This window comes from Typopeltis vanoorti, chromosome 22 (genome assembly GCF_054136105.1).
Source record: "Typopeltis vanoorti isolate ZY-2024b chromosome 22, IOZ_Tvanoo_1.0, whole genome shotgun sequence".
Taxonomy (NCBI): Eukaryota; Metazoa; Arthropoda; class Arachnida; order Uropygi; family Thelyphonidae; genus Typopeltis; species Typopeltis vanoorti.
Window position 1 is genome coordinate 80,130,002 of NC_143570.1, and position 27,285 is coordinate 80,157,286.

The following is a 27,285-nucleotide window of genomic DNA, read 5'->3' on the forward strand; positions in this document are numbered from 1 at the left end:
ATAAAAGTTGCAATGGTGGATTTGGTAGGTTTGGTCAGGAAGTTAGCTTGAATTGTCTGGGTGAAGTAGAAAAGTTGATTAGTTGTTGAGTGATTTCTTCTAAAGGCAGCCTGAAAATGTGGTAGTATACTATTTTTGTTTAGATAGTAATTCAAACGTTGGAATATCATTTTTCCATCAATTTGCCTGGAATTGAAGTCAGTGAAATTGGTCTATAACTTTCTGGTTGGTCTTGCGGTTTGCTATGATTTAAGATTGGTATGATTGTGGCTTTCTTCCACTCTTTTGGAACTTTTCCTTGTTTTAAACTATTGTTGTATAGGCGAAGTAGCCAATCTAAGGCCAGGGAAGGAATATGTTTGATCATAATTTCTTGTATGTTATCTTGTCCACATGATTTATTTATATCTAGTCTCTTCAAGGCATCTCCCAATTCAGAGATTGTAAATGGATCCCAGAATAGTTTGTCTTGATATTTTGGGGAGTTCGCAGCATTTTTCTGCTGTCGAGCTTGTTTTGATATTTGATGGTATTTCCTAGTATTCATCTCTAGTTTGCTTATATTTTGAAAATGAAAGGCCAAGGTAGTTGCGATCTCCCTATCTCCAATTTTGATATTTCCATCTGGATCTTTCAGCGTGTTAGTCTCACTTTCCTTTGGTAGGTCTTTTTGTAAATTAGTAGTCAGTTTCCAAAGTTGGGTATCTTAAATGTTTGGATTTAAGTTGTGGCAAAATTCTTGCCACCTAGTTCTTTGTCATATATTATATTTTTGTTTAATTTCAACATTTATCTTGTTGTACTCGATCCTGGTTTCTGAAGAGCTTCCAATTTTAAGATGTTAAATAATTCATTTCGTTTAGTTATTTCACTGGCCAGTTCCTGGTGAACCTTTTTTGTAGTTTGAAATAACTTTTCTCCTGCAGCCCTTTGGGATACTTTTCTTTGCTGCATTTAGGATAGTATTCTTACAAGTTATATAGTATTTGTTTAAGTCATCATGGCATGTGTGATCTTTCAGCATTTTACTTGCTTCATCCTTGTATTTCTCCCAATTTGCCTTCTGGAAGTTCCAATGATATTTTCTTTTTTGGGTTCAGATTGATTAATATTGGAGTATGGTCGCTTCCTACTGGTTCCAAAACAGACCAAATAGCTTTGTCATGAAGATCAGGAGACACCGCAGTGATATCTAGGGCATCTTTTGTACCATAAGAATGAGACAGATAAGTAGGTTCTCCGCTGTTGAGAGTTATTAGTCCTGTTTCATCTAAGAAATTACTCAGGTTTTCTCCTCTTGGGTTTATTTCCTCAGAACCCCATAACAGGTGTTTGCTATTCATGTCTCCTAAGATAATGGAGTTTTCTTCAATGAGATGGAATAGGTTGGAAAGATTTGGTCCAGATTTGTCAGGAGGATGATAACAATTGAATATGTTTAATGGTCTTTTACTTGATTCTAGTATTTGGATTCCTTGTATTTCAGTTCCTTCTGATACTATGTCTAACTCAACAACTTTATATGACAAGTTTCGGATTAGTGTCAGAAGCCCTCCATTTTGGTCCGTAGGCTTATCTTGTCTTATGATTTCATAGTTTTTAATGTTTAGTCTGTTGGTTTGTCGAAGTTTGGTTTCCTGGATGCAGATAATATCAGCATCATGTTTGTCATTTGTTAAGTTGTTAACGACTTAGTCGTTAAGCAGATAAACAAATGTGAGCTTGCGCATCCCATATTAATAGAAGTTCAAAATGGCGACTGCCCAAGCGCTCAGTATGTTTTATTACTGTTCAGGACATCCATAGAGTTGTGAGTCTCATCAAGGGATTTTATAATGAGCAGAATTTGTCACTGCTTGATAGGCAGCGAGATTTTAAACAAATCTAGTGCGCTCATGTGTCAAATAACTGAATAGTAAATGTAAAGAAATTGACAATGTTGAGAAACAAGTGTGCAGAATACCCTAGAAATCATTTCGATACTCATTTCCTTAATATGTGGCTATATACCTTTTTATGAATGTTTACGTTCATCTCATTTAGTTTACGGTATTTACTACTTATCATATGACGGCTTAGAAGGGTGCGTACGTGGTCACCTGTGCATATTTTAGTCCACCAAAGAAAGCACTCCCAATTTAGGTCTGTAAAAATGCGTGCATATGGTGGTAGTGGAGGATTAAATGGGTTAGGTGTCCTCTCGGGATGAGTCATTGGACTCCTTGGAAGTATAATATTAATAGAGATTCATATCTGGACCAATACATCCAATGACATAGGTCCACTGATGAGAGTACATTAAGCTCCTTTTCTTTCTCCTTTGTTTTACGTCCGGGAACATGTTAAATGAATTTTGTAAACTCGGACCTACAATAAAGCTGTGAATAAAGTATTGATTTCTGGTTTGAGCCATTGTTGCTATTCTGATTTCAGTTAGATGGCCCTTATGAAGACACGAGGGACTCATTCACTTACTTATCGCAGATCATTGAAGTAATTTCGACGAGTAGACATGCCCGTGCACGCTGACTCCCCCCCCCCCTCCCTCACAGATGTATATTAAGAAACATAAGAAAATGTCTGTTTGTGGATTTTTAATCATGACTACCTTGCTATAACTTAATGTAACTGAATTCGCTTTGTATTTGAATGATTTGGGGGAATTTAAATATGTTACGTGTCACCGTTTAAGCTGAAAATTTGAATTTAAAAAAAATGTCTTCATCTGACTTCGGTCTAAGATACTCTCTCTCTCTCTCTCTCTCTCTCTCTCTCAACCCCCACACACTCTCGCTCTTTTTTCCTGCCTTGCAAAACATATCGTTTGCTGACCATATATAAAAACATATCAAAAGCATTTAACCCTAACGAATATTTCGATTTTTTTTTTTTTTTTTTTTACTTTATTTCAATACAAATATATCACTATTCTTTCATGGAGTTAAGACAAATAACCTATTCTAGTCTCATGTCATATCCTTATTAGTTTGCCTGACTTTCGCTCTCAAGTTATTTTATATTCATACGTCAATTTTGTTGATGACTGTTGTCCATTCAGTCCAGTTTTAGCGCACGTAGATTTAACAAAACAGTGCCCATGTACGAAGAAGTTATATCGTGGCGCCATCTACTGACAAATACGATCAGCATATTTCGGATAAGTTTTAACCAAATAAATAAATAATAATGAAAGATAAAAAACATAAGTGGGGACTGTTTAACTTTACGCCAAAAAAAAAAAAAGTTAAGAAAGTGTTAGTGACAAACTCGACCATATGCTATCGTATAGTTTTGCATTTATATAACATCTATACATGTGTAACGTTTTTCTAAAGAAATTTAATGCAATATAAGTATGCTAATATTTCAGTGCAGCTCGTTCTAAATCACTTAGTTTAGTTTAACTAATTCCATTTACCCAAATGCTTACTAATAATAAAGGTCGAGGAATAATATTAAAATGACATTCCCAGCCCAGTATTGCAAAAACTTCTTTGGTATGTAGTTCCTTTCCAAGATAAAGAAACATTATTATTATTATTTTATTCATACAATCGACACTTAGCCAAAACAAAAGACATTAATCACAACTATTTGACTGGGGTTACAGTTCAATTCAGATTCTACCCAAGACTGAGCATTATTATTATTATTTCAGCCATCCACTAGGCGACAGTCTCTCTAAGTTGGCTATTCTTCACTTTTCAACCGAACGACTTCCTAATGATACTGCAGAAAACGTGATGTCACTGCGAACAATACGGTTAGTTTATGTTTTTAAGTTTTACTCTCCTATTTTTTTTTTTTTTCGTTTCGGAAATTTTTATTATTCATTTTTATATATGAGGAAAAAAAAAAACAATATCAACATGCTCGACATATTCAATTACGTACAATCATTTGACTAATCTTAACTGTCATATTAACAGCGTAAACACTCATTTAGTATTGTTAAAGAACAGTTTACAACACTAATAACAACTCTTGAGGGTTCAACATCATTTTCCTATAATCTTTAAATAACCAAATATTATTCCATATTTTCACAGAAAACAAGAATTATCAACAAGAATTTCGTGTGTTAGAAATTATCCTTCTTAAAACCGATAGCCGGTTCAGACGAAAATTTTTCAAATGGATTTATTCATTTATTTATCAATCTGTCTTTTATATGTATTTCACAGACATATAAGAACACAAAAGTGTATAAATGTAGATGAAAGAGAGAGTAGCCAGCCCTTCTTGACTGATTTTAACGAAATGGCTCCGTTAATTCACAGACTAACTCTACATTTCCTTTGATGGTGGCCGTTTTGCACTGACTGTTTTTAACTTGTCACTTATTTTTTTTAAATCGTTTGTCAATCGTCTGCTTCCGAAAGCTCCTTAAGCTAAACGCAAGAATTATAACTTCCTTAATAAGAAACATTCGGTGTTGTGTGTGTGTGTGTGTGTGTGTGTGTGTGTGTGTGTGTGTGTGTGTGGATACATTTAATTCTAGGATATGGTTTATTAAGTTTTTGCAAGAAGACAAAGTATTTTTTTCTTATGCACGATGGCAAGATGTTTAAGATTTAGGGAAGATATTTTTTTCCCCAAAAAATATCTAAAATAGCTAAAGTTGAAGACGAGAGAAAGCTCATGATAATTCCTTCCGTCTGATTATATAATTTACTATTTCACGTGTTCTGAGTTCGTAACAACTTAAAAAGGTGAACAATGTCAGCTAGATAGAAATTCAGGGGTGTTATTCAAAGAAACATCGTGGGAAAGCGAGTTGGTGTGGAAGTTCACCATGAAATCAGAGGAATTCCAATTTTATGTTTTTAATTTTTGCGAAGGAATCGGTCCTATTTTTTGGTAAAAGGTTAGAAATGACATTAGTAGTAGGGGTGTCACTTTGAACATGATCAAGATAAGATAAGGATTCGTGTCGTGATTGGTCAGACACTTTAAACCAAATAGGGATTGGGTAAATGGGGGGAAAGTGACGTCAGTGTCGTGGGTGTGTGTTGTTATCAGATGTAGATAAGTGACATAATTTGTTAGGTGTAAATAAGTGACGTCATTGAGTTGAAGTGGAAAGGGGACGTTATTGTCATGGGTATATGTGACTTCCTGTGTGTGTTGTGTGCATGAGTTGTGTGAGTGTTTTTGTTTGTTTTCAGTGGTGACTTATGGGTAATGGTTTTAGTATGGAATTCTGGGATCTGGTCTTTTGACCCCAGTTGTCGAGGCCATCAAGTTTTGTTCTCATGTGGAATTGTAGGTAATGGTTTTAGCATGGAATTCTGGGTGATGTTTACAGTATGGGCGACCATCCATCTGACGTCACATTGAGTGTTTGGTCCGAATGTGAAATTGTGGATACAAGTTCGCGTATGGAATTCTGGGTGATGGTAAGAGTATGGAATCCTTGGAATTTCCCTGGGTGACACATCCGTCAATGACGTCACATTGTGCCTTTGGTTCGAGTGTGGAATTGTGGATGATGGTTAGATATGCAATCTGGGTAATGGTTAGAGTATGGAATTCTGACAAGATTGAGATGTTGAGATGATAAGAATTAGATAAGTGATGTCACGTTGTGTCTTTGGTTTGAATGTGGAATTCTGTGAAATGTTTTCAGTGGTACGTTATGGGTAATAGTTTTAGTATGGAATTCTGGGTGATGTTTAAAGTATGGAATGTTTGGAATTTCCATGGGGGAATAATCCGTCATTAACATCACATTGTGTCTTTGGTTTGGGTGTGGAATTGTGGGTGATGGTTAGAGCATGGAATCCTGGGTAATGGTTAGAGTATGGAATTCTGACAAGATTGAGATGTTGATAAGATAAGAATTAGATAAGTGATGTCACATTGTATGTTTGGTTCGAATGTGAAATTGTGGATACAGGTATTTCTTGGAATTTCAATCCTTGGAATTTCCCTGGGTGACACATCCATCAATGACGTCACGTTGTGCCTTTGGTTCGAGTGTGGAATTGTGGGTGATGGTTAGAGTATGGAATTCTGACATGATTGAGATGTAGATAACATAAGAATTAGATAAGTGACATCACTTTGTATGTTTGGTTCAAGTGTGGAATTGTGGGTAATGGTCAGAGCGTAGAATTCTGGGATGTAGCGGTATTTGTCAGTGACGTGAGATGAGTTTTTGTTTGTGTGTGGTATTATCGGTAATAATTAGAGTTTGGAATTCTGGGAGGATATGTGGTCAAGTGATGGGATCTTTGGCTCGATTGTGGAACTATAGGAAAATATTTGTCAATAGATATCAGTAGACATTTTCTGAAATAATTAACTACTGAATGTCAGTGGTGCCCCCCTCAAACACACACACACACACACACACTTTTTTTTTTCTTTCATGTTCACATTTTCTAAAATAATTATTTACTGGAATCTCAGTTTTATTGCTTCTATGTCATGTTTAAGATCTTAAAAGTTCATTACTTTTCTAATTAAGTATTAACTTTATTACAAATTCTATCAGAATAAATATTCTTAAATATGAAGAACACATTAATGACAGCTAAATTTGTTCATTTAAGTTTACAAATACACATTTATTTGACCGAAATATTATTTACAAGTATATTCACAATGAAAAATTCAAACATGTAATTACCTAGAAATATTTCACAAGGTTTGTCTCTTTTGCTATTTTCCTGAAGAAAAAAATTTCAAAGGGTTTTGGGTTCGCACATTTTTTTTTACTTTATGGGATACACAAAACAGTACAGTACAGCACAACACACACACACACACACACACACACACACACACACACACACACACACACACACACACACACACACACACACACACACACACACACACACAAGATGATCTAAGGCCTGAAAGAACGAATTGCAGTAAATAAACTGAAAATTCACTCGATTCTTGTTCCTTGTAGGTTTCTGTCCATTTCCTTAATATTCTAACATTTGCACTGTGGCTCATGGCGATGTTTTCTCACGGTTGTGGAAGTTACCTTGAAGTGACGTTCTCTACATCATCTGAGCAGAGTTAATTCATTTGTGTGTCCATGGGAATTAAGATCTTAAAAAGTACATCACTTTTTTCTAATTAAATGTTAACTATTACAAATTCTAACCAGAATAACTTAGGGAAAAAAAATTGTGTGTGAATTCATTTGTGATGACTCATAAATGACTCATGATTCATAAATAAACTGGACGTTTATTTATTTTTAATCTATATTTGAATGGTTTTCTATTTTCTTCATCCTTATTATGTTACGTATATTTTCACCACAAATAAATAATTACTTATTATTCTTTTAACATTAGTTTAACATTTTAATATTAGGTGTGGTACTATAATTTTCAACTTAATTTCTGTGTTACAACTTCCAAAGATTATACTTTAGAACAGACATATTTTTCTTTAGCATTAGTAAGTTTTGACTAAAGGAAATCAGACAAACAAGGGATCGTACTCTGCGGTAGCGTTTTCGTATTAGAAAGGCACATCCTATTCTGTTAACTTCACACTTGTGCGAACACATTGGCACTACGACTTGGTAATTTGCACTCGTAAATATTTTTCCATGCATAAATAAACAAAAATCTTTATGTTTCCAATAATCTCTCCCCACTTTTTTCCCTTTCGTTCCTGCATTTATTTCACAGTAGTGATAACACATGGCAGTACGATTTGGTGATTGTAGTGCGTATGTGATATTTGATATCTACATCTGATAAGAACAGACAGGATGATCCCCACTCCTTTACCTTACTCCTATTTGGTTCTTAGTGCCAGAATTGTATTAAGGGATAAAATTATGAATTGATATATCAACTTCTAAGCAGAATAACTGAGTAAAAATCTTAAATATTTTTCCATTCATAAATAAACAGAAATCTTTATGTTTCTAATAATCTTTCCCCACTTTTTTTAAAGAGAGTTTAAGATCTTCAAAAGTTCATTACTTTTATTCAAATTAAGTGAATATTGAATCCAACATTATTTCAAAGCTGAATAGAGAAACTACAAGAGTTTCGTGCCAAATATAGAAATTATAAAAGTTTCGGCAGATCCAAGCATAAGCAAACCTATCATGACAGGGGAAACTCTTGGTAAAGGCAGAGTAAGCTCTGATCACTTTCCTTAATATTTCCCATAATGTAAAGCTCATCTCCTTGCAGACATATATGATGCTGTACATTATGGGGGGTCACTACCCAGACTGGTTTCGGCCTTTATTGAGGTCTCATCAATGGATAGGTAGATCCAGATGTAAATACCCAGGTTGAAGTGATGCAGAACTTATACTTTACCATAACAGTTGCCAAAAGGTGTCGCATCACAAAAGGCACCAAGAATTACTGAAATAAAGAGCCAAAAGGCTTCACTTCGGCAATGCAAAATTATTCAAATTAAGTGGATATTGAATCCAATTATCCACCAAAACTTTTACAGTTTCTATATTCGGCAGGAAACTCTTGTTGTTTCTCTATTCGGCTTAAATAATGTTGGATTCAATATCCACTTAATTTGAATAATTTTTGCATTTGCCAAAGTGAAGCCTTTTGGCTCTTTATTTCAGTAGTGCATTACTTTTTTTCTAATTAAATGTTAACTTTATTACAAATTCTAACCAATGAAATTAATGCCGAGAACGAAAAGAAAAAAAAAGTGAGGAAAACTGATATTCAGTAATTAATTATTTTAGAAAAAAATGTCTACTGCTACTTATTGACATTGTTTGAGTTATATATGTAAAACGATTATTGGAAACACAGATTTCTGCTTAATTATGGATGCAAAAAATATTTAAGATTTTTACTCAGTTATTCTGCTTAGAAGTTGATATATCAATTCATCATTTTACCTGGTTAGACTATAATAAATTTAGTTTAATCCTTTATCCAAATGTGAGCAAACAAAGAGTGATGAGAGCTTTCTCCACCTTTGCAACACTTTATCCGGTGTTGTACTACCTTGCCCCAGTCCTGAAGATACTTGCAGGTGCAAACTGCAAACTTTGTTTGTTCACACTTGGATAAAGGATTAAACTAAACATCATAATTTTACCCTTTAATACAATTCTGGTACTAAGAACCAAATATGAGTAAGGTACAGGAGTTAGGATGGAATGTCAGTGTCATCCCTGTCTGTTCTTATCAGATGTAGATATTAAATATCACATACACACGAAAATCACCAAATCCTACTGCCATGTGTTATCACTACTGTGAAGTTCATGCAGTTAGCCTAGTGGCTATGCGATTCGCAACCATATGCCTGAGGAAGGAGTGTCCTAAGTTCGATTCCCGTCAACGACCTGAGGAGCTTAAGGATCTTCCTCAGCCATAGCCAAGTTACCTGGTCTTTGGAGTGGACAGCATGTTTTTTCCCACCAGTTTATCCTGGGTTTTTCATCCCACAAGCAGGCAAATCGGTCCATTGAACACACACGGATTACAGCCAGGAATACTGACCCAGCCATAGGTCTGATTCGTCAGCTATGCCGGTTCTGGAGCCTGGATAAAAATTTTTTTGGGGGGGGGGACTGAGATGGTGCCGTACCTCCCCATAAAGAGGACTCACGGCCGTGTATCATCACGATTATTATTATTATTATTACTACTGTGAAATTAATGCAGGGAACAAAAGGAAAAAAAAGTAGGGAAAACTGATATCTAGAAATTAATTATTTTGGAATAATGCAATTCTGCATAATTATGGTAAAAAAAGTGGTGCATACCTCACTGTAAGCATTTCATCCATATACTCTAAAACCAGAACTGATAATCTCAATTACAATATTAGTGTCGTTAGCATCACAGAAGGATCGTGCATAAACATCAAAAGGGTCATGATTAGACACTGTTGACTTTTGCACTCACATAAAGATAACACTATAGTCTAAATTTCTATAACTGACTATAACTAGAATGCTTGCTAATAATGGCACAGATTAATTATGGTTGGAGTGGAGAACATCCATCTTTCTCTTGCATGAACCACAGTCGCGAACTACGTATCTGCCATTAGCTACTCTTGTAATAATGAGATCGCAGTGGTAAGATCAGAATAAATGTATATCGGTGAATGGAAGTCATATACTGAACTTCGTTATTCAGTGGTAAAAAACAAACTAACTAACTTTGCGCTCCAAACTATTGTTCAGAATATTTGTTTGCTGAATCTCGTTATGTTTTTTTTCAAATATTCGCATTAAAAATGCTGGCGTTGTTTTGGGAATATCCCGTATGGAATTTAGCAGTCATCTCACCAAAAATAATATTTATCTTGGTTAGTGGAATTATATATTACTGCTGTCTAATAATCTGAAATATGGCATCAATATTTTCATGGATTTTCAATGCTTACGCTGTCATTTAATTCGCTTGTGACGATCTTCTAAATTGTTCTCAAAAAGCTATCTGAACATTTCATTCCACAGAGCGAAGTGGGAAAGGAGGAATCTAACTACGGATCCTAAATATAAAGGACACCACAACGAGTAGGAGGAGAGATCCTGATACAGGAATCGGGCAACAGTCCCGACAGTTGAACAAAAGTGTATTGCATGTGAGTTTCTCTCTATGTTGCCGTTCAGGTAAATCACCCAGAAGAAACCTTAATGGCTATAGAAGACAGACGATAATGCTTATAAGCACTCAGTTAGAGTAGCGTTTATAAGAAAATGACACACTGTAACCTTGATATAAGAAACATACGAAAACTCATAGCCAAGACGTGATAATAGTCCTCTCTAAGATATTGACCCCAAGAATATTGGCCCATATTATCAATAATAAGGATTGGGACCAGAAAAATCGATGCGTGTAAGAGATTCATACGGCGGATTATCCTCACCTATTTTTAAAAGTTAAAAATTCCTGAATGTATGTTGATTTTTAACGGTAACCACCCTAAAATATGAAGCACCTACTTAATATTATTAAGTATCCTGTTCTTTCCCATCATTATCATCTGAGCGTCATGATGAGATTTCAACAGTCAATGGTGACTGTTGAAATCTCGGTTCTTTCAACAGTCACCATTCTTTATGGGGGTTGTCTTCTGGAAACAAGTTTGTTAACTGGATGTAAAGTCAGTCAGCAGCTGTGTTTAATTTTTGCTGCTAAATACAGTTCGACAAAGTTAATTGAGCAAATTATTTTTGATGAATATATTATTTTAACAGTGTCCCAGATCATCTATGATATAATTAGCAATTCTGGCATTCAAATTCCTAGAATTCAGCAGAAATCCATCACTCAACAGGACGTTCACAATGCAAAGCATACCTATAAAAGCACGAGTCGCAACAACGTCACTTTATTCCATTTCTTGGCTTACTCAGTAGGTTAACCAGATGTCCAACACCTTCATGATGGCAAGTCACCATCGTGGAGATGATCCTTTTAGATAGAGGGCCGTTGGACCACTTGACGTCATGCAGTCGTTGTCTCGTTGGTTAATATACGACGAAGGATCGTATCCACACTATGGACGCAGTTTCAGAAGACAGGAATGATTATAAGAAAAGCTGTCGAAGGTGGTCCAAGGGTTATCTCAAACAGAACAGACCGCTTTCTTGATCTAATCCTACGATATTCTGTCACCAACTATATCTTGAGGTTTCTGCACCCACAGTACAAAGCATTTCCAGCCGGATTCTGTTTAGAATGTTCAAGTGGACTCTGTCCAGGGAATGCAGTGGTTTGTAACCCATTAACCACAATGACTGAGGCCATCGAAACTGGTTCCATGAACATGTGACTTGGAGCACTGACACAAAGGACACGGTTCTTTTCAGATGAAATTCATTTTAACCTACAAATGAATTTTAGACGTAGTTTGATCTGGAAATAACGAGGAATGCGGTATCATCTCGCTTCCATCAGAAAAAGGGACATTTACGGTGAAGGCAGTTTTTTCGTGTAGGATGAATAATGATCAACAGCTGCACCCCCTCTCCTCCTTCTTCTTCTTCTTCTTCTTCTTCTTTTTTGATAGGGATAATGTAATTTGTCATAACTGCACTCGTACAAAGTCGCAAGTGAGATTCAAGGATCTCTTTTCGGAAAAGATATCCTCGAATCCCATTTGCGACTTTGTATTGGTGCGGTTATGATGACAAATTTTCTTGTCATGTATGACAGTGCTACTGCCAGTAGAGCTAAATTGGTGGAGGAGCATCTTGAAACTGAAGATGTCCATCGACTGCTATGGTTAGCATGAGCATCAAATTTACATACGATCGAACATGTGCGGAATATCCTTGGTGTCGCATTCACCGACAAAGATCGCGTTGGTCACATGGTGAACTAAAGTTTGCTCTGGTGCAGAATAAGATTTTTTGCCACAGAATCTTATGGACATCCAGATAGTGAGACAACTGTCAGGCCTGTTTAGCCGTTGGAGAGGATCATAAATTGTACTGATGTTATTTGGCCATACTTGAGAACATATTGGGTTGATTTGTACTGTGATCTTTTTGGTAATTCTTATCTACATACTTTTTTAATATCCCTTACATTTGTCCGATATTTCTTGAGTCCTTATTTCATTGTTATACTTTGAACACTACCACCATACCAAATTTTATCTTGCTTCTTTGCAAAATGCGCGAGTGACATGACATTTTCTAAGAGTTCTGTTAAATGTGCAATCCAAGCTTCCACGCAACTCGTTGGAAGAGACACTACAACTTTCCAATCCCCGACAACTCTCTGTGGTAGAAAAGTACTTGATGGCTTCCCAAATAGCCAACATTCAACTTAACAAGAATCAAATCTGTATCCTAATTACTAAGTCAATTGAAAACCAAGTTGGAATTTCCATAAAGCGCATTGGAGATCCTTTGTTCAGTAAGTTTACTCCCGTTTAAGGACTAGATCAAACCCAGTAACAGTAACTATGACAGAATTCGTTGTAGTTGTTATGGGATTCTCAAGAGGACGATTTTGAGAGCTATCGAAGAGATTACATCCATGGAAAGATTATTATTATTATTATTATTATTATTATTACATCACACCTCCAGGGAGTCCAAGGACTCATCGAGGGAGGACACCTGCTCTACATCTCTATATCTCCACCACTCAATCCACCAACTACAATAACTGCAACTACATCAACGCCATCTACCGCCCGCCAAACTATTATTTAAAGAATTACAAAACTTTAACACCTGCACAGCTACTGAACCGTTGCACTCTATTGAGAAGAGTTGTAAAAAGGATGAAGAGGATATTCATATCTTTGAGCAATTGGATCAAGGCTGTGAATATCACCGGATTCCGTGGAAGGCATCTATCCGCAATGCACAGGGAACTGTGGTCCAAAGGCCATTAAAGGGCTGATTAATATGCATAATAACATCTTAGATAAGGTAATAATGTCAACATTCCTTAAAAGATAAAATATAATAGCTGTTTTAAAACCTGAGCAAGATCCATCTTTTCCTTTGGCTATGACTCATTCTTTAGTTATGCATTTGTCTGAAATTTCTTGAAAAACCGGTGTCCAATCATTCGGACCGCACAGAAGTTACTGCAAATGGGCGCTGGCCATAAACACCTATTCAAGAGCAGCAAAGAATTTCTGTAGGAAATTCTTTCGCTGAAGATTGCTAATCTTATAAACAATATGCTATCAGATTACACTAAAACTATAGATGAGGTTGAGTCGCCTGTGAGCAAATCTTTGCCATCTGGTTCTATCTCGGGCCATTTCCGTCATCTCTCTGAAGCTCGATAATCGTGACCTTTCCTTCGAAGACTGTAGCCAAGTTCTTTTTGGTCTGCCTCCTGATCATCTTCCTCCAGTGATTCTATTCAAGACTATATCTTTGAAAGGGCATTCTCTGCAGGTATCCAAACCATCTTAATTGCTGTTTAACACGTTCATTGCCAATCACGCGATATCACGCGATGCGAGTTCTCACCAAACGGCCGATCACGCGTTATCGCGTGGACGTCGCTAACTAAATAAAAATAAATAAATAAAAAAAATTTGGCCACCACACGAAATTCCAATTTTCAGCTTGGCAATGAAAGTGTTAATTCGTGTTTGACTTGCTCATTTGTTTTGTGTTCTGACCAGTGAGTCTTATTTATTTTTCTTAGCATTTCATTTCGAATGCTCTGATTTTCTGTATTTCTTTCTGATTGAGTGTCCAAGTCTCGGCTCCATACGTTGATGTGGGTATAATAATGGTTTTATAAAGATTTAGTTTGAGGGTTTTTGAAATGCTGTTATTTTTTCTGTATTTTGTTAGACCATCCTTTGTTAAGTCTGTATCTTACTGTTTCTGTGTTGTCGTAGTTGTGATTAATGAGACTGCCAAGATATGGAAATTGCTTTTCTTGTTCAAGTATGTGATTTAAGTTTTTTATCTAAGTTTTTTAAATTGGTTTCATCATCTGTTCCTATTTTCATTGTTTTAGTTTTACTTAGATAGATTTTCATTCCAAAAGTTTTGCATTCTTAATTTAAAATTTCTATTGTTTTTTTTTTTCAAATTGTGCTTTAGATTCTGCAAGAATAATAATATCATCTACATATTTAATGTGGTTGGTTGATATTCGTGCCATTTATGTCAAGACCTGGTTCTTCAGCTATGGATTTATGGATTTGCATATTTCATCATGATAGATAATGAATAAATTTGGTAATTGTGGACAACCCTACAGGACTCCTTTTTCTACTTTGAATTTGTCTCTTTTTATTTTATTAAATTTGACATGTGCTTTGGTATGTTTATAATTGCTAATAAAAGTTTATAGTTTTGAATCTAACGTCTTAGATTTTAAGATTTTTATCATTTTGTTCCTACCAATGGAATCAAATCCTTGATTGAAGTCAATAAAACTGCATAAGTAAAGTTGTACGCCTAGTACTTTTCACCCAGGCTATTAACTTTAAAAATATGGTCTGTAGTAGAATATCTAGGTCTAAAGCCTGTTTGATCTTCCCTTATTATCTCATTCATTTCAAGTCTGGTTATGTTTTGAATAATACGTATGAATATTTTATAGCTATGAATTAGTAATGTTATGGGTCTCTCCCTTCTTCAGAATTAGTATTGTGATGTTTGTCTTCTAATCATTTGGAATTTCAGCAATATATAGTATTTGTTTAAAAGTTCAAGCAGCAAATTGAGGGCTGCTATGCACCAGATTTCCACACTTCAGTAGGAAGTTTATGATAATCACATGGCTTAGATAAGTTCATTTGGTTTATTGCATTCAAAATTTCTTCTTTTATTATGAATGGTGTTTTTTCTCTTTCTGTCTCTTCGTTTGTGTTTTTCCAGTCTTCTTCCCTCTGGAAAAGTATCTGGTAATATCCTTTCCAAATTTTTTTCATCTCTGTTCCAATTGTTCCAGTTTCAATATTGCTTTTCTCTTTCATTAGTGGTCTTTCTATGGGATGTTTTTGTAAATTCTTTTATAATTTTATATACATTCTTACTATTATTCTTTTTATTGGCTTCTTCACACATTTTTGCTTTTTCTTCTAACCAAGCGTTTTTAGCAAATTTGCGCATTCTATCTATTTTGTTTTTCAATCTTTTGTAATGTTGCTTATTTTCCTCTGCATTTTCTCTCTTCAGAGTATTTTTGCTGCTCGTTTTTCTTCTAAAGTTTCTAAAATTTAAATGATTATCCACTTGTTATTTTCTCTTGGTAAATAAAAAGTGTTTTTCTTGGTCTCAAGAAAAACATTTGGTAGTAACAAGTGTTTTTCTTGCAGCATTTCCGTAACTGCTCTGCCCGTTTTCCATGTATTTTCTACATTGTCAAAGGTTATTTTCTTTAATTCTGTTTCTGTTGTTGTTTTGTGTAGCTGTATCTTTCAATTTTGTTATGTAAATAATATACTTTACAGCTAGTACGTCATGATCAGTGTCAAAATCTGCTTTCTTCAGCAGTAGTAGGGGTGGCACTCTGAACCAGATCAAAATAAGATAAGGAATCGTGACGTGATTGGTTGTCCATTTGATGACATCATTGTGTGTGACATCATGTGTTTGGAATTTCCCTGGGGGCATATGTGGCGGTGACGTCATTCTACTGTTCTGGTTCACGTATGGGTGATGGTAGAGATAAGGATTCTCGTCGTGATTGGTGGTACAATTTAAACAAGATCAAGATAAGATAAGGAATCGTGACATGAATGTTTGTTATTATTAGATGTAGATAAGTGATGTATTTGCTAGTTGCAAATAAGCGACGTAATTGTTAGTTGTAAATAAGTGACATTATTGTTTTGAATGGAAAAGTAAGATATTATTAGTGGATAAGGATTCGTGTCGTGATTGGTGGGATACTATGAACAAAATAGGGGTAGGGTGAATGGCGGAAAGCAACGTCTGTGTCTTGGATGTGTATTGTTATGAGTTGTAGATAAGTAAATGGTTTGCGTATGGCATTATGGGTGATGAATAGTGATAAGATAAATTTTGGAATGTTTGGAATTTCGCTGGGGGCCATCCTTCTGTCAGGGACATCACATGGTGTATTGGGTTGGCAAATAGTATTGTAGGTCATATTTCAAGATAAGAATCGTGACGTTATGTGTTTGGAAATTTCTGGGGAACATATGTCTCTGTGTGATATCACATGTTATTTTGGTTTGCCTATGGAATTGTGGGCGATGTTTTTGAGATAACATATCTTGGAATTTTCTGAGGGTGACACACATCTGTCATTATCATCACGTTTTGTCTTTGGATGTCTGTAGATGGCAGTACTAATTTTCCAATACAGTTTGAGGTATTTCTTTCCTGTTAAAGGTGGGAATTCTTAGAGTAGAGTCGTGATGGCGGCAGTGATTAGGCTTTTCTGAATAATTTAATTATATGCTGGTGTCCCTCAAACATACACTTTTTTTGCTCCGAAGTTATCGCTATCAGTTAGGGGTACCATCACTAAATGATTATTGGCATATGACAAACTCTTTTTTCGAATTCACGTTATCTTGTTTACAAATGTTTGGCTATTGGTGTTTTTTTTAGTTTACTGTGAAGAGAAAAACCAAACGGCATTTTAAAAAATAAATTAAAAACAAATGGACACTTAAAGGCTTACAATAACTATTTGTATCTCTAGAAATTCTAATGATAATTTAAATTTACTTACAGTCTTTCCATAATGCCTCTTCTTAATGCAAAGAGATATTCCAAAATAGTTGAATTTTTATCCACAGCACAACACACAAAAACACAAGATTGAAAGAACGAAATTTCTGTAATAACCTGAAAAGCTATTTGACTTTTGTTCCCTTAGATTTGCTGTCCGTTTGGTACACCGTTAATTCCTTTGCATTGTGGCATGCTATATTTTTATTTCTAAGGTGGTGAGTGTAAATTCAAACTGTGTTTTCCTGACTAATATATCTGACAGTGATCAATCATTTCCCATCTCTCAATGCAGATTTTTGTTTTGATATCATTCTTTTTTTCCAAATGATTGATTATTTTCTAATTTACTTTTAAAATTCAGTTAACTACATATTATAATCAGAATAACTGAGTAAAATAAATAAATAAACTGTGTGTGAATTATTTTCCAACACTGCTAATTTTCATTAGACTTGTTTGTGGAGAACTGAGTGATTCATATCCGGTCAGTCCTCATTCAGAGATTGGGAACATTAGTTGGACATTTTTAAAATAAATAATCACTTGTTTTCATAGCCATATTGCAGTTTCTTCAAAGGTAAAATTTCCCAGGGTTGTGTATTACTCATGCTTTCTGATGTAACTAAATGTTTACACTAGTGTTGGGTAGCACAGGTTTGCAATTTGTCCTCATGTGATCGATGAGAACTAAGTTATTTGAATCACTTCCTTTCATAGACGTATCATGGTTTCTGTTAGTCTGTAGTTTAGTGTGATTGTATTAATCACATCCTGTAATATATGAGTTGGGGTATTGTTCAAAAGGTATCATTTTCCCACGGTTCGATGTTTCTCAAACACTTACATATGACTAAAATTACAAACTAGAATACCAACAATAGATCGTTAAAAATAGAACACGCTGCATGATGTTATATCACTAAGTATTAAGTATAAAATAGAATTCTTATTCTTCTGATTTAACATTTGCGACTTTTGTAAGAGTTTGGTAATGTGATGGGTTAAATCACTTACATATGACTAAGTGATTATTATATATATGATTGTAATGACACATATCCTAAACTTATTCATTCCTGATTATGGATTTTATACACTTATTGTTTTCAAGTTGATGGCTTGTTTGTTTGTTTACATTTCATGTAGCTAGGAAACTGGAATTTATTTCAAATGAATATTAGCTCTGTAATATATACTTTGTTAATTTCTATATTACTTTTTATTTGACTAATATTATTAACAAATTGTATTTACTGAATCTAACATGCAAAAATTAAATAAAGTGAAAAAGACAGAATGATAAATGCACGTTAACACAAGAAAGATATTTAATTAACCAAATATTTCGGTCTGGAAATAGCAGACCATCTTCAGTAGTATTACAAGAACAGTTTTAAAAATTACAAATTAGAATACTAACAATAGATCGTTAAAAATAGAACACGTTGCATGATGTTATATCACTAAGTATTAAGTATAAAACAGACTTCTTATTCTTCTGATTTAACATTTGCAACTTTTGTAAGAGTTTGGTAACGTGATGGGTTAAAATATCTGCAGTCTCTCTGTAAAACTCTTATCTTACTTTGTGTGGGAAAAGGTAAAATTTGTATTTGTGTTATCTTGAGAATACAAACCTTTTTTCTATACCAAACTTTTACTGTTTAAGTCACGTTTTGGGTTAAATTATCTGCAGTCTCTCTGTAAAACCACCAACAGAAATTTCACAAGAAAAAAAATTCATTTCAAAAGACACAATTACATTATTAGCTATCACATCTGGCTTTTTTCTTTTTTCTTTCTCCTAATGGAATAGCATGTGTTGTCAAGTTTTGAAAAAAAAAAGGTTTCGACTGCCAGTCATATGTTTTTAAACTTTGGTCATGTACAAATGTTTGAAGAGAAAAAAAAAACGTACCTTCTATTCTTTTCTACACCAAGCTTTTGTAAGAGTTTGGTAACATGATGGGTTAAAATATCTGCAGTCTCTCTATAAAATACCCAAATTCTTATCTTACATTGTGTGAGGAAAGGTAAAATTTGTATTTGTGTTATCTGGAGAGTACAAACCTTTTTTCTATACCAAACTTTTAAGTTTGGTATAGAAAAAAGTTTAAGTCATGTTTTGGGTTAAATTATCTGCAGTCTCTCTGTAAAACCACCAACAGAAATTTCACAAGAAAAAAAATTCATTTGTACTTTATTCATTTCAAAAGACACAATTACATTATTAGCTATCACATCTGGCTTTTTTCTTTTTTCTTTCTCCTAATGGAATAGCATGTGTTGTCAAGTTTTGAAAAAAAAGTTTTGGCTGCCAGTCATATGTTTTTAAACTTTTGGGATGTACAAATGTTTGAAAAGAAAAAAAAAAACGTACCTTCTATTCTTTTCTACACCAAGCTTTTGTAAGAGTTTGGTAACGTGATGGGTTAAAATATCTGCAATCTCTCTGTAAAATAATCAAATTCTTATCTTACTTTGTGTAAGGAAATGTAAAATTTGTATTTGTGTTATCTGCAGAGAGAAACCTTTTTTCTATACCAAACGTTAAGAGTTTAAGTCATGTTTTGGGTTAAATTATCTGCTGTCTCTCAGTAAAACCACCAAATTCTAACAGGTCGGATTTTCGAGTATGTGAGCGAAATGTTTACAGATAACTCTAACAATGTCAATAGGTAGCATTAGATAAATTTCTAAATAATTAATTACAGGATATCAGGTTTCTCATGTTGCTGGCATTAATTTTACAGTAGTAGTGATTTTTTTACAATAATTAAACAGTATGACATTAAGGTATAAAGTTATGGATTTAAATATCAAATTCTAAACTGAATAACTGAGTAAAACTTTCACTGTCGAAAACACGCCAACAACTCACATCTTTGTTCATTTAGATTTTAAAAATGGATATTTTATTTTGCTGAAATATTATTTACAAAGAAAAAAACTTCGAAACTTGTAATTACCTAAAAATATTTCACAATATTTAGTTTACACTCAACATTTTCCAAAGATTTCAAAATCTGGCAACGTATAACCAATGCAACACGCGATGAAGACGAATTTAACCCAAAACATTACTTAAACTCTTAACGTTTGGTATAGAAAAACGGTCTGTACTCTCCAGATAACACAAATACATATTTTCCCTTTCTTCACACAAAGTAACATAAGAATTTGGTTATTTTGCAGAGAGACTGCAGATATTTTAACCTATCATGTTACCAAACTCTTACAAAAGCTTAGTGTAGAAAACAATAGAAGCTACTTTTTTTTTTTCTTTTCAAACATTTGTACATCCCAAAAGTTTAAAAACATGACTGGCAGTTGTAACTTTTTTTTCAAAACTTGACAACACATGCTATTCCATTAGGAAAAGGAAAAAGAAAAAAAAAGAGCTGTGATAGCTAATAATGTAATTGTGTCTTTTGAATTGAATAAAGTACAAATGAATTTTTTTTCTTGTGAAATTTCTGTTGATGGTTTTACAGAGAGACTGCTGATAATTTAACTCCAAACGTGATTTAAACTCTTAAAGTTTGGTATAGAAAACAGGTTTGTACTCTCCAGATAACACAAATACAAATTTTACCTTTTCCCACACAAAGTAAGATAAGAATTTTACAGAGAGACTGCAGATATTTTAACCCATCACATTATGAAACTCTTACAAAAGTCACAAATGTTAAATCAGAAGAATAAGAAAAACAAAAAGTAAAAAAAAAACTGTCTTTTTCACTTTATTTAATTTCTGCATGTTTGGTTCAGTAAATACAATTTGCTAGTATTACAGTCAAATAAAAGGTAACATAGAAATTAACAAAGTATATATTACAGAGCTAATATTCATTTGAAATAAATTCCAGTTTCCTAGCTACACGAAATGTAAACAAACAAACAAGCCATCTACTTGAAAACAATAAGTGTATATAATCCTTAATCAGGAAGGCATAAATTTAGGATATGTCTCATCACAATCATGTGAATACTAATCACTTAATCATATGTAAGTGTTTGAGAAACATCGAACCATGGGAAAATGATACCTTTTGAACAATACCGCAACTCATATATTACAGGATGTGATTAATACAATCAGACTAAACTACAGTCTAAGACCGGAAATAAATGAGAACTGTGAAGAAACCATGATACAGCTATGAAAGGAAGTGATTCAAATAACTTAGTTCTCATCGATCACATGAGGTCAAATTACAAACCTTTGCTACCCAACACTAGTGTAAACATTTAGTCACATCAGAAAGCATGAGTAATACACAACCCTGGGAAAATTTTACCTTTGAAGAAACTATGCTACGTGTATGAAAAGAAGTGATTATTTATTTTACAAATGTCCAACTAATGTTCCCAATCTCTGAACGAGGACTGACTGGATATGAATCACTCAGTTATGTACAAACAAGTCTAATGAAAAGTATCAGTGTGGGAAAATAATTCACACACAGTTTATTTATTTATTTTACTCAGTTATTCTTGTTATAATATGTAGTTACCTGAATTTTAAAAGTAAAATAGAAAATAACCAATCATTTGGAAAAAAAGAATGATATCAAAAAAAATCCGCATTGAGAGATAGGAAATGACTGATCACTGTCAGATATATTAGTCAGGAAAACACAGTTTGAATTTACACTCACCACCTTAGAAATAAAAATATAGCATGCCACAATGCAAAGGAATTAACGGTGTACCAAACGAACAGAAAATCTAAGGGAACAAAAGTCAAATAGCTTTTCAGGTTATTACAGAAATTTCGTTCTTTCGATCTTGTGTTTTTGTGTGTTGTGCTGTGGATAAAAATTCAACTATTTTGGAATATCTCTTTGCATTAAGAAGAGGCATTATGGAAAGACTGTAAGTAAATTTAAATTATCATTAGAATTTCTAGAGATACAAATAGTTATTGTAAGCCTTTAAGTGTCCATTTGTTTTTATTTTTTTTAAATGCCGTTTGGTTTTTCTCTTCACAGTAAACTAAAAAAAAAACCAATAACCAAACATTTGTAAACAAGATAACGTGAATTCGAAAAAGAGTTTGTCATATTATTAGATATATGAAGAGCCAAAGGCTTCAATTCGGCGACATATGACTTGTTTAAGTTAAGGAATATTACATCCCATATCATTTCTTAGCCGAATAAGAAACTCAAAGAGTTTCATGTCGAATATAGTAGAAACTATATAAAGTTCGGCGATTCCAAGCGCAAGCAAATACCTGGATACTGCAGCAGCTGACCCTTAAGGTAGTGCAAGCTGAGTCAGCTTGCAGAGTTTGTCATATGCCAATAATCTTTTAGTGATGGTATCCCCAACTGATAGTGATAACTTCGGAACAAAAAAAGTGTGTGTTTGAGGGACACCAGCATATAATTAAATTAATCAGAAAAGCCTAATCACTGCCGCCATCACGATTGCACTCTAAGAATTCCCACCTTTAACAGGAAAGAAATACCTCAAACTGCATTGGAAAATTAGTCCTGCCATCTATAGACATCCAAAGACAAAACGTGACGATAATGACAGATGTGTGTCAACCTTGGAAAATTTCAAGATATCTTATCTCAAAAACATCGCCCACAATTGCATAGGCAAACCAAAATACCATGTGATATCACAAAGAGACATATGTTCCCCAGAAATTCGAAACACATAACATCACGATTCTTATCTCTAAATAAGACCCACAATACTAATGCCAACCCAACACACCACGTGATGTCCCTGACAGAAGGAGGGCCTCCAGCGAAATTCCAAACATTCCAAAATTTATCTTATCACTATTCATCACCCATAATGTCATACGCAAACCATTTACTTATCTACAACTCATAACATTACACATCCAAGACACAGACGTCGCTTCCTGCCATTCACCCTACACCTATTTTGTTCATAGTATCCCACCAATCATGACATGAATCCTTATCCATTAATAATATCTTTCTTTTCCATTCAAAATAATAATGAAATCTATTTACAACTAGCAAATACGCCACTTATCTACATCTAATAATAAGAAACATTCAGGTAACGATTCCTTATCTTATGTTGATCTTGATCTGGTTAAAAGTGTCCCACCAATCACGCCACGAATCCTTATCTCTACCATTACCAATACACTAACCAAAACACAACAACTGACACATATGCCTGCAGGGAAATTCCAAACACATGACATCACACACAGTGACGTCATCAAATGAACAACCAATCGCGTCGCGATTTCTTATCTTATCTTGATCTTGATCTGATTCAGAGTGCCTCCCCTACTACTTTCAGTTTTACATTTTGGATTGAGGATTTCCAGTTATTTTTGTATCAGAATATAATTAATACAATTTTTTCTGATTAAAAATTGTGAATACACATACAAATTCGGAGATGTGTACGTGTATTTGGTGTATGGAAAAACACGGTGTTGGAGATGAATAAATTGTTATCTTTACAGAATTCCAGTATTCTTTCACCTCTTTCGTTTCTCTCTTCCACACCAAATTTGCCCATCTAGTCTTTCATGTCTGATGTAAATCTCCTGACCTTGGCGCTGAAGTCTTCCATCACTATTAGGATATCCTTTGTTTTATATCGCACTTAATCCTCTCTAGTTCTTTCTCCATCAATTTGGTCTTTCCTGGTTTCAATGTTAGGAGATGAACTATTTTTTGAGCTGACCACATATCATATTTCTCAAATGTTTCCTGTGATCTAAATGCAATCGCGCCGGCTGCTCCAAAAGCAGTGGTATTATTTTGGCTCCCTAGTGATTCTCTATTCATAAGGGGTTTGGGCAATTTTAATGCTGCCAGAATGCCACTCCTCTGCTGCATTTGCCTTCTGACTTCATAGTAGACTCATAGAAGAAAGGCACAAAGTTAAAACTAGGTTTGAAGTGCTAAATCACAAAGAGCTAAAGAAGTTCATTTCAGCAATTATAGAGATTTAGTTAGAGATCTGCTACAGACGATAAAAGGAATTATGTGGACAGTCCGCATCAGCCTAGTGGCTGTGCGCTTCGCAACCATATGCCTGGGGAAGGAGTGTCCTAGGTTCGATTCCCGTCGACGTGAGGAGCTGAAGGATCTTCCTCAGCCATAGCCAAGTTATCCGGTGTTCGGCGTGGACAGTATGGTTTTTTCCCCCGTTTATCCTGTTTTTTTTTCTTCCTGCAAAGCAGGCAAATCGGCCTAGAGAACTGAACACTTCTGCCATAGGATACACCAGGGCATGGGGCTTACCACCTTATCTTGTGAACGGTTTGAGGTCCGATGATTAATAAACCCTCGACCCCGCAAGGTAAAGGAGGGAAAAAGGAAGATGAGATGAGATGCGAACAGTTTTGGAGAAGCACAAAAGGCTGCAACATTAGGGCACATTGGAAGACTATGAGATGGCAAGGAATATATGCTCTGAAGGAAGGGTTGTTTCCTTTCTCATAGTAAATGCTATAAGAGATAAAGATGGTTTGTGCTAACTGAGAGGATAAGATTGTTCGAATATGGAAAGAACAATTTAGTGCAATTTCAAATGTAGAAAACAACATAACTGACATAATTAGAATTTTAATAATGGAAGAACGTCCTGTAAGCATAAATTTAAATATTACATTAGAACCTATATCTAAAAATGAAATAACGAACTTAATAGAGAAAATGAAAAGTGGAAATGCTTCAGGCAATGATAATATAGAAAACGAAATGCTTAAGATAACAAAAGAAACTGCTGCTGATAAACTGCAACTGATCTTTAACGATGTGCTAGAGACCGAAAATATCCCAAAATAGTAGAAAGAAGCAATGATAATTGTAATCCCTAAGAAATGTGATCTCACCAGATGTGAGAATTGGAGGAAAATTAGCTTACTGTCAGTACCTGCAAATTCTTTTCTATAGAATATTGATAAATAGGATTAAAAATGAACTACAGAAGATATTACGGCATGGACAAGCTGGATTTAGGAGTGCTGTGCATCATTGAAGGAACATCATCGAACAAAGCATAGAATTCAGAATCCTATTGCGTCTAAATTTTATAGATTTTGCTCAAACATTTGACAGTATTGAAAGAGACACGTTATGGTTAATTATTAAAAGTTATGAATTCCCGACAAATATGTGAGAATAATCAAAGAAATGTTTGAATAAATTTGAAACAAAGTTTGAGATAAGATGTATTGTAAGGCAGGGTCGTGTAATGTTGTCAGGGTTATTGTTCAATATAATGATTGATTGGATCATTATATTGAAGATCTAGATTATACTGATTACGGTTAGAAGATCTAGATTATACTGATGACATTGCTTTGATATCATCAAACCACAATTGTGTATGAGCAAAATCGGAAGACTTGTATTAAACTGCGGTAATGGTTAAAATGCCACAAATGCCACAAAGTGATCAAAATCAATCAGCATGCTGTAGAAGAAGTCAAGAATTTTACATACTTGGGAGCAAATGTAGATATTGAAGATGGAACTGACAAGGATATAATGACAAAAGCTAATACTGCTTTCAGAAAATTAAATAATATATGGAAAATTTCCAAATATCACAATGAAACAAAAATAAAGATTTTCAATGGCAATGTTCAGGCCGTATCATTATATGGATCAAAGACCTAGAAACTGATGATAAAACAGAGAGCTAAACTAAATAGTTTTCAAACCAAATGCCTGAGTAAAATATTTTGACCAAAACGTATAACAAATGATGCTAACTTCGCAAAAAAGCATCACCTGCGAAATAAAAAAAAGCATACGGAAATGGATTGGATACGTGCTGTGAATGGACAGCAGAGAAATTCCCAAAGTGGCTTTAAGATGGATTCCAGAAGGAAAACGGAAAAGGAGAAAGACCAAATTAACCTGGTAGAGAATATGAGAAAATGAAAGAAGACTGGCTAACTAGAAAACCTGGAGAGAAGCCAAGGTAGTGGCTCAGGACAAAGGGATCTGAAAGAAACGGATCTCACCCTTATGTGTCATAAGGAAAGAATAGGACAAGTAAGTAATACCTCTGACGTGCCATCTGTCTCACGGAATTTATAGGCAGATGGCTTTGCAATTGCAACTCTGAGCACTTTCTTTTAGGTTGTAGAGAACTCGTTAAGAGAAGATTCGTTATAAGTACTTTAAACATTGAGCGTACAACCCAATCCGAATAAAATACTGAAGCCATTGTTTACCATGTAAATATCAGTCAGTATCTAAGTAACTAAAGTGTATTTTAGAAATAGTGTAGTGAACGCTACAGAGAGAGGCATAAATGTAGATTATCTTCCTGTAGAAGTACAGTGCAAATGTTACGCGAAGCCTTAGATATCGCAACAACCCGAACAATTTATTGGCAGGAGCTTCCTTATGAGTTAAATGTCATGTTTTCACTTAACCAGATCAAAATAGCACACGCATGCACAGGTGGTCTACACGTGATTTGATTGACACTTCATACTGTATCAATTTAATCTGACAGTGAATATTAAATTTAATATTGGATAATAAATAGTAAAATTGATGTTAAATTTTAATAGGCATTAAATATTAATATTAAATAATAAATATAATCCAATTGAACAATATTAAACATATTGCTTAATAGGTAATAATAATAATCGAATTAGTACAGGTACTTTAAGCACCAAAGCCTGTCGAGATTGGCTTTCGTGAATATCAGTTTAGGATAAACTTATATTTTTTTGTGTAAATTGCGTAGGTTCTCCAGTTTGCAGAAACAAATTTCTAAAACTTGAAACATTTCTACTATGGAGTCTCGCAACATATTGTTAGTGCCTTCAGGATATTTTTTTATTCCCCAAAATAATATGGACATTTTAATATTAAACTTGAACCCCTAATATGGTTCTGAATCTACTACTGTTCGCGTAATAACTGGCATTTTTGTCTTTGTTTTGTTTTGTTTCACTATTTTTTTTCACTTTCTATATATCATTCTCTAGATAAAGAAATAAATTACTATAAAGTTGAGCTTGGAAAGATATGAAGAACAGAATAAAGGAAGCATTTTTTTAATTTAAAGTCGAAATAATAAACAAATCTGTAGTCATCCAAAAGTAAGTGTAATGAGGAAAGTTCTTGACATAATTTTCTATATTTATGGACAGAGTATAG

The 27,285-nt window shown here is 34.3% G+C and overlaps 1 protein-coding gene across 2 annotated transcripts in view; it reads left to right on the top strand.

Annotated features, from left to right (window-relative positions):
* Pka-C3 (Protein kinase, cAMP-dependent, catalytic subunit 3) overlaps positions 1-27,285 on the top strand; it is a 167,606-nt gene that overhangs the window by 13,018 nt on the left and 127,303 nt on the right. Inside the window, exon 2 of one of the 2 annotated variants that reach the window (XM_090411888.1) lies at positions 3,659-3,763. The exons of the other annotated variant lie outside the window; for it this stretch is intronic. The gene's annotated coding sequence lies outside the window, so the exon portion shown is untranslated. The remainder of the gene's footprint in view (positions 1-3,658; positions 3,764-27,285) is intronic. 2 annotated transcript variants of the gene reach the window in all.